Here is a 9,884-nt window from a genome sequence, read left to right on the forward strand (position 1 = left end):
TACAGGCACCCGCCACCACGTCCGGCTAATTTTTTGTATTTTTAGTAGAGACGGGGTTTCCGCGTGTTAGCCAGGATGGTCTCGACCTACTGACCTCGTGATCCGCCCGCCTGGGCCTCCCAAAGTGCTGGGATTTCAGGCGTGAGCCACGGCGCCCGGTCTAGTTTGGTCATTTTAACCACCATGCAGTGAGACATGGCACGCACAATCCACATGTTTTCTGGATAGTCCCTTCTAAAATGTTCGTTTATGGTTTGGGGTCTTCCAGAGGACACCACAGTAAACATTCTTGTGCATTTTTCTGAGTGTTTCCCTAGAGATGAAATTGGGTATGATCATTGATCATGCACATTTTCAACTGTCCTAAATATTGCCAAATTGCTGTCCAGAGTGGCTGTGACTAATACATCCCTACCAGTTTGCCTGGGGGCTTCTGTTTCCGTCAATCCTTCCCAGCACTCAACAGTATTACTTGTTTTAATTTTTCCAGAGCTGACCAAAATACAGCTCATCCTTTTCCAGTGCAAGGAAAAGGTAAGAGACTAGGTGGATGTTTAGAACATTTCAGCGTATGTGGAACTATGACGGTGCGCAGACCCTGGGAGGTGGCCTGACCCAACTCTTCCGCATGCAGGGGGCCCTATTTCACCACTGCTGCCTCCTTGGCACTGCTTTTCGAGGCACATTGATAATTTAGCTACCCTGTTAAGGATAGCGATATAGACTGATTAGCCTGAAGTAAAAGAAAAAAAAAAGCATTTTGCAAATACAACTCTATGTAGTCCATATCTGAATATTTTTTCACAAGTCAACTGCTTGATTACATAGCTAAGAAAAACAAAAGGCCGGAGAGTTTACATGACTTATCCAAGATCTCTTCTGTTTAGGAAAATAAATTTCAGGAAAGTTGAACAATTGGCAGAGAAACACTGAAATAAAAATCAATGACATTGATGGGGCTTGGCCTCAGGGGGCCTTCCGCTGGTTTTTACCTATGCCCTGTACCTCTCAGAGTTCCTGTTTCTGCTAATGACGTTCACTTGCATGGAGGACAGAGCCCCGGATTATAGAAGATGCTAGATACATATTGCCCAAATTGACAAATGAGTCAAAATGGGGAGTATATCAAAATCTATGTGGTGTGTGCATGTATTTAAAACATGTCCCAGAAAATCAAAATATTTTGCCTCCCAAGGAATCATACACCTATGCTCACCTTCCACTTTTTCCTCTCTTCCCTTTCCCAGGACCTATATGAGAGTATTAATTGCAGACCGATCCCAATAAGGACAGAGTTTGAAAAGAAATACAGTAGTGTTGTGGATACACTGATTCTATGAAAAAATGTTAAACAACAAAACAGGGCACATATGTTATAAACAGCATGGGATATGGGAGGATAGACCATTTATTTAAAGTTTAAGATCGATATCGTCACTATAATGCACAATATATCATTGGACAAATTATTTTAGGCTTTATATAAATAGAGGCAATGATATAGGAGCAACGTCTTTAAAATTTACCAATAGGATATACTCGAGAACATTAAGCAAAAATTAGTCCAAACTGTGGTTGTACAAAATTGAAGAGAGGTAATTTTGATAGGGATAAATGATAAACTATTGATTTAAAAATGAAGATATTTTTTAGGTAAGATGTCGTGGTCTAAGAGTACTGTTTGTGAGAATAGATGACTGCTTTCATTCAGAAAGGCAACGTGGCGTTAAAGATAGTTATTTCATGAGACCTAGCAGAATAGGTTACACTGAGACCAGAAAATACATTCAGCAAGTATCAGCTTAACAAGCAATGAATAGACAGAAGAAGACACCCTGAGGAAACGAGGTGCACTGTGAGCTTGAGAACCGGACCATACTGCAAGTCACCATCCGTCAGTGTTCTCCAAGGAAGGAGATGATGCACTTTCTTAACTCCTGTAATTTCTATGACACTGACTCACTGGGCTGGTGTAAGAGAACAAGTATTCACATCACTCTTCTCAATCAGCAGTCAAGCTTTGAAAAAGGAAATAAGGAATAACTTTCCCATATTTGGAGGTAACAAGGGTAGCAAGATGGCACAATCCCTCCCTCTCAAAGGAGCTCTGCGGTTTTACTAATAGTGGATATTACTCATCCAAAGGCCAGCGCCTCTGCCAGCACAGGGTCCCCTTGTACTTCACTGGAGAATTTTAGTTTTTATCATAGAGCATTGATGTGTCACATTAAAAATGTTTACGAAGCATTTATAATCATTATTTACTGCCTTACATAGCAACCCCATGCTACAGTTCAGTCCTGCCTTTTAAACGGCATGGACCAGCTACTCACACATAGGACCCAACTCCAAAAGGCTCCTCTTGACATTTTTGGCTGAGCTATCATTTAATCTGGATCAAAGTTAAATTTTAGAAGTTGTTGTGGTCAAAGAAAAAAGGATAGATAATTTAGCTTTCTTTTGTGCTTTTAGGATTACGATGATAGCAGATTTGTAAGAAAAGAAAATTCCTTTAAAATTAAAGGTCATGTCTTTGACTCTGACAATTTCTCTTTGTTCAAAAATGAATAAGAAGATATTAAAGAAAAATATACAAGCACAAAAGGAGTCATTAAAATTTATTTTTCAGACTATTTGTTGAACGTAACGTAGAAACGAGTCAGGAACAGGACATTTTTTACACAAAAGGGATTAAGCAGAAAGACCAAAGCTAGTTTATGCCTTTTAAATCAAATTATTTTCAATGTTTACAATGTAGACTGCATTTATGACGTGACATTTATTAAAAATAGCATCAGTTAATTTTTCAATTTTTAAGGAATTCAATAAAGTAATGTCTTAGTTACGCTTGAAAGTTATGTTGCAGACTAGACCATGGAAGAAATGTATTAGGTTAATATAAGTTGTGGCTGATATTAATTCATATCTTAAAGAATAAAACTGTTCTTGTGATTCCAGCAAACATGAGAAATAGTCTATGGAACAGAATTCTGGGAGAACTGCTACATGACTTGAGTCATTTTAAGCAAGACAGACTCAACATTCAGGAACATCCCTTGGGGAATTTCCTGAAATTGACAATGAGTAAGACACCCTAGGAGAATCCCTTTCCATTTTGGAGGTGATTTCCCGTGCTCCCTGTCTTATTTGTCTGTCTTCTGATTGAAATAGAAGTTCCAACATGTGTCTACGACCAAACGACCCTGAATGTGCCCAGTCTCATCTGATCTCAGAAGCTAAGCAGGATCGGGCCTGGTTTTTACTTGGATGGGAAAAATTCCAACAAGTACTTGTTTTGTCAGTGCATATTTTATGATACGTGTGCACCAGTTACACAATAAAATAGTATTTGTCAAAAAATGTAAGCAGAGAGGAGTATGCGGTTGTTACTCAAAAGTAAATTAACAAGTAGACAAGTTAATTCGCAACTGATTCAAGGAATTTTTTGGATAATATTTTATTTCATTTGAATAAAGAAGCATCGTAAAATCTACTGTTATACCTCTTTTTCCAAAATTGAAGTGAAAGTAGTAATACAATATGGAGCTCTGAAATTTATTCTAAAGAATACTGTAGCTTATGAGTGGTCATGGAGCTGATTAGATAACTGTTGTTTAAGCAGTTACTCCAAGAGTGAACACAATTTCTCCCATTCAGGGCATTTTCCTTACAACTATTATATATATATGTATTTTTTTAATTTTGGAAATCACAACTGGCCTTGTATGTGTTGTCGTTATGGTATCTCCCAAGAGATAGCAGTATTCCTACAGGGTTTAAGTGGAACCGATGCATTTATGTGCATTTATTTATTTGCACCAAGACATGGTATTTCCTCATTACTATGGTCAGAACTAGGAACAGAGCCCAAGAATTTGGTGTCTAGGCCTTTATTCTAACAACAACACTCAATCCCCCTATAAAAAGAAAAAAAAAAAGTAATCTGCCATGTCAGAAAAAAAAAAGGGGGGCCTTCAGCTCCAGTAAATTGCAGGGTTATACTTTAAAAGAAAAAAAAGAAAAAGAAAAGAAAAGAAAGAAAAAAGTAAGGCAACTTTCATTCAAAAGCTTTAGGATTCTAGTAGGACATACTGCTTTTATATCATTGAGTAATGCTCAAAGATTTCTGCTGAAGTACCATGCAATTTTCTCTAAGTGCATAGAGAACTCACATTCGAGTTTTTCTCTTCCTCTTCCCCCTCCTCTTAGAGCAGAACAACACTTTTCCCCTTTCATCCTGCAGTGTGCATTAGTGGAAAGGGCAGTGTTCTTTCCAGAGGAGAAGGAAGTTGATCTAGGAGAGGGTGAGCTGAGCCTGGGCTCCAGGCAGCCAGTGCTTTCTGCTGCCCTGGAATTATGCCCCCTCTTTATAATGGGTTGAAACACTGACATTTTGGCAGTGGGTTGTGTTTGTGTGCGTTGTCACATTGCTATCGGGCCTTACTTATTTGAGCATGGAAAATGTTTCCTGCAAATAGTTTTACATAATTTCTTTTTCTGATGCTGTGAAGGTTAGGATTCCTGTATGATCTGTTTTTATAGTGAGACAGAGTTCTTCAAGAATTTTGATCTCTTCCTAGTCTTCAGCTTTTGGAGTTCATCAAATGCAAATCGTTTTCAGCAGGTTAGTGCCTGTCTGACTCAGCCTTTGTTTTTGTACCTAGGTATTTTGTTCTTGTTGTGTTCAGTTTAGAGATGAAGTAACTCAGTAGAGTTTTCTGCACTATTTTGAAATATATATGTATTTTTGATAGAGGTGTGTGTAATTTCTACTTTGTATATAGTCATTGCTGGAAGATGGTGGTTTTGATTTTTGTCAGTGTAGGATGAGCCAAACCATATTCCCAATAATATGTAATATCATTTACGGTAATATAAAAAAGGCAATGACATACGTATCTAATGTATTACTTGAACTATTGAATTTTTTTTACCTGAGTTACCCAGTGAAACAGTCAGCAACAATGACAATAAGTCACTGTTAATGTCAGAGACTCAGAACTCAGTTCTCAGGACCCTCTTCTCTTCTGTCTTCATTTATCCCCTCTGTGGCCACAGCCCATCTCCTGGCACTGCCTGCTGTTTATATTCAGAAGACCCCCAAGTTTATATCCCCAGCTCAGAACTCACTTTGGAATTACAGACTCATAGTCAACTGCCTCTGATGTCTCTACGTAAAAGTCTACGAGACAATGAATTCTTAGCAAATCCAACTTCTGCTCTGTTTCCAAAATGTGCTCCCCTGTAGACTCCCTCATCTTTGTCAGTGGTGACTCCGACCTTCCAGTTGCTCTGGCCAAAAACGTAGGTTCATCCTTGACTCTTTCTTCTCTTTCCCTCACATGCTGCATTCAACCAGTGGGGAAGGACTGCTGACTTTGCTTCCGCAGCTCTCCAGAAACGGTTCTCAGCACCTGTCCTTCTCCTGCCTGGGTCTGAGCCCCCACAATGCTTCACCTGGATTGCTACAAGGGACTTCTCGCCACCTCCTGTGGTCTGCTCTTGTCCCTACCATCTCGTCGCAACCCCACAGTCAAAATAATTCTTCCAACACACAGGTGGGGTTATGATGTCATGCCTCTGTTCAAACCCTTGCCATGGCTCTTCTTTGGAGATAGTAATAAAAGCCACAGTGGGTACAAGATTCCATAGGACCCTTAAGGGTCTGACTCTCCACAGCCTGTACGTGGTCTCACTTCCTACAACTCCTCACTACTTTTCCACATGTTCTTACCTGAAGTTTTCAGAATGATAAAATGATACTGTTCCTGCCCAATGCCTTTTGCATTGACTACTACCTTTTCCTGGAAATATTCCCATGGCCAGTTCCTTCCCTTTCATCGTCTATGCTCAAAGTGTTTTTTACAATGAAGCCTTTCCTAAATTCCTCTTTAAATTGCACCCCTCAGCCTCACATTCTCCACTACCTTCCCTTACATTCTTTTCTCCTCACAACTGTCTAGTATATCATTAGCTCATTTATTATTTTGTGAGTATTATTGACTTTATCTCAGTCCTTCTTTTCTGTGAAAGATTCCCAGTGCAGGGATCATTGTCTGTTTTATTCTGATGTATCCCAGGCACCTAGAACAATGCAGACATATAAAAGAAGCTTAGTAGGTATTTCTTGAATGAATGAAATCTTATAGGTATATAAAGTCAAATAAATTCTATAACAATAACAACAACAAAAAAAAAACCCTCATTCCTTAAGGTGCTCAGTAAACTAAGGGAGGGAGAGGAAACCCAAATGAAAGACTACAAGGGTTCAAACCCACAGAGCATCTCATTAAACAAAAAGCACTAAGAGCCCTGAAATAATAGGGGCAGCATCTAGAAAAAATATGTTCAGGAACGACCATACACAGTATTTAACTCACTGCTCTCATTTGCAGATGATGAGGGCTTACTCTGGCCAAACAGCAGCTAGTTCCCTGAGAACACCTTTTATGTGGCCCAATGCAAATGCTACTAGAGGCAGTGGCTGAGCAACCTTCTTCCTCTCTGGCTATCCTACCTCTGAGCCTTTGTCCAAGCTGTTCCTTCTGCTTAGACCTCCTATTTTAGTCCATTGTCACTGCTATAAAGACATACCTGAGTCTGGGTAATTTATAAAGAAAGGAGATTTAATTGGCTCACAGTTCTGCATGGCTGTAGAGGCCTCAGAAAACTTACAATCATGGTGGAAGAGGAAGTAGGCACGTCTTACATGGCGGCAGGCAAGAGAGAGGTGTAAGCTAAGGGGGAAGAGCCCCTTATAAAACCATCACATCTTGTGAGAACTCACTATCATGAGAACAGCATGGGGGAAACTGCCCCCATGATCCAATTACCTCTCTCCCTTGACATGTGGGGATTACAATTTGAGATGAGATTTGGGTGGGGACACAGAGCCAAACCATATCATTATCCTCTCTCTCTCTCTCTCTCTCTCTCTTTTACTTAGCCAACTCCAGTTTACCTTTGGGTCTTGGTGTGCAGACCATCCCTCTAGGGATCCTTTCCTAACCTCTTTCTCTCCCACGGGACGGCTTCCTCTGCTCTGTTGCTCCTGTAGCTTCTTCTTTTCACTCTGTCCTCAGACTGGCTTTTGAAAGCTTTCTTCCTGACCACTCTCTACATTCCTGAGGGCAAGGAAGCTCTTTGTCCCATTCCCAGTCACAATCCTGATACCCAGCAGCCACAGAATGTTTGTGGGATGAATACCATCAACCACACCCTGGAACAGGCTACATGAGCAATTATCACTGACAAAGAACCTGGAACTTGACATTGACAGGGCTTGGATTTCCCAAGCAGACTGTCTCCCTGCACCACTGTACCAAATACCTTTTATCCATAGAGGAATGACTCATAAGAAATACTTTTCAGAAGAGAAAGAAGGAGTATAGAAATTACTATCCTCTCACTTTCCGTGATTATTTATTTATTTGCCACATGTCGAGAGCTTGATGGGATACACAATTACAAAAGAATTTTCCTGCTGATAAAGAACTCAGAGCCTGGTTGGGAGGAAAGGTAGTACAACATATTTAAAATACTGAAACAAATCTTTTTAGAGAGCTGTATTAAAGAGGCTATGACAACACTATGCTTGGGCATGGAAGGCTCCCAAGACTGCCTTAAAGAGCAGGTTGGAGATAAATAAAGTAAGACTGCAGGACTGAAGCAGAGTGGCAAAGTGTGGCCTGTGGGCCCAACCAGACCCACTGCCGCTGCCTGTTTTTGTGTGACATGGGATCTAAATATGGTCTTATATATTTAAATGGTGGCGAGAGGGAGAGAAATATTTCATGACATATGAAAATCATATGAAATTTGAAGTTCAGCATCCATAAATAAAGTTTTATTGGAACACAGCCATGTGTACTCGTTTATGTCCAACAACAGGGTAGTGTAACAGAACCTTTATCGTTCAATTGCCAAAAATATTTGCAATTTGTCCCTTTACGTAGAAGTTTTCTGACCCCTGAGCTAGAGAAAACAGCATGTGCAAAGGCCCAACTGCAAGCTGTTTTGTTTGATTGGAGTGAGATGTGTGTGAGCCTGTGTGAGTGTGTGTGTGTGCCGTTCATGTACAAAGCAGGATGGGATATGTAAGGATATAAATTTTCTTTTAAAAGGCATGATGCAACCTTGAATAGATTTTTGTTATTTGTTTGTTTGTTTGTTTTGAGACAGAGACTATTGCCGAGGCTGGAGTGCAATGGCACGATCTTGGCTCATTGCAACCTCTGCCTCTCATGTTCAAGCGATTCTCCTGCCTCAGTCTCCCAAGTAGCTGGGATTACAGGCATGAGCCACCACATCTGGCTAATTAATTTTGTATTTAATAGAGATGGGGTTTCACCGTGTTGGTCAGGCTGGTCTTCAACTCCTGACCTTAGGTGATTTGCCTGCCTCCCCCTCCCAAAATGCTGGGATTACAGGTGTGAGCCACTGTGCCCGGCCTCATAGATTTTGGATGCCATACCAAATGCCTCTACCTCTGTTCTGTAGGCTGTGGGGAGCTAACTTACAGATTTAAGCAGAGGAGTAACCCTCTTAGACCTAGGTGTTACCCAGCTAGCCTTTTGGTAATTTGTGTATGTGTGGCCTGGTGGGAAGAAATTGTGAGACTTCAGCCAACTTGATCATTAATCCTGTTACTGCCATTAAATTATTCCACTATTTATAACTCCACCCAGACTGCACCCAACTATGGCACTTATTCTTTCCTCTGTTTTTCTCCAGAAATACTTTCAAAACTGATACCTTATTCATGAGGATTAACTTGCTCTTGTTAAGACAATATACCTACATATGTGTATATATACATGTTTTCTTTCTACATGTATATATCTATCATCTATATCTATCTGTAGAGAGTCTTTTAGGGTTTTCATGGGGAAAATGCTTCATTTAAGTTACAATACAGTTGTGATTCACCATCTTTTGTTTGTGTTTGTTTATTTTTAGAGCAATTTTCCAAGAGTACCTCCAACCTATTATTCTGGAACAATTTCCCTCAGAGCTTTTTTTGACTTCAAAGAAGTCCACTTGTAGATGGATGGCAGGAGAAATAAGCCCCAGATGTGGATGTTATCAGCACCCACATGTTCCCATCTCTGGAAATGTTCACATTTTAAAATTGCAGAGTTAGCAGGCTCTGGTCACCTTTTTGGGGCACTCTTTGAGGTGTATCATTCAACTATTAATTTTATACTTCAAAGAGATTTCAGTTTATGAATGCAGCTGCAGAACGTTGAAAATATTATCCCCACCACTGTGGTCTCCTCCAGTTTTGTCTTTAAAATAACAATGTCAACCTGTGGTTAGAAATAGTAAAGGCAGTAGCATTTCTAGATACAGAAGGCCATCTATATACTATGTTTCTTCTAAGAACAGGCTTCCCCTTGCTTTTAAGTTGTATTTATAAGACTTGACTTTGCTCTCGTTCAGTGAACTGTTCATGTTGATGAGGAAAAATAGGTATCAGTGTCTTTGACAGATATAAAATATGGAAGAAAATATATTACCGTTTTCCCTTCATATTCGTTATGAGTTACACTGGTTTGGAAGAAATAGAAGGTCAAGCTTTCAAATATTCTTTTTGTTGCTTTTGCTAATAATTTTTTCTCTACGTCCTTTATCTTTTGCTTACTTCAAAATGACAGTTATTAATGACATAGCTATAATTTAAGAGGCATTGAATACCATTTTTTAAAAAGTTATATGTATTATTAAAGTTGTATGAAAACATTAAATGCTATATAAATGATGATATTCTATTTTGTTCATTAGCATCAAATAATGAATTGTAGTCACTATTCACATTAATTAATTAATATTTTCTAGAATAGGTCTCTGAGGGGCTCAAGGACCTTAGACATTTTGTTACCATT

Source organism: Mandrillus leucophaeus, unplaced genomic scaffold, assembly GCF_000951045.1.
Source record: "Mandrillus leucophaeus isolate KB7577 unplaced genomic scaffold, Mleu.le_1.0 Scaffold853, whole genome shotgun sequence".
In the NCBI taxonomy this organism is placed as follows: Eukaryota; Metazoa; Chordata; class Mammalia; order Primates; family Cercopithecidae; genus Mandrillus; species Mandrillus leucophaeus.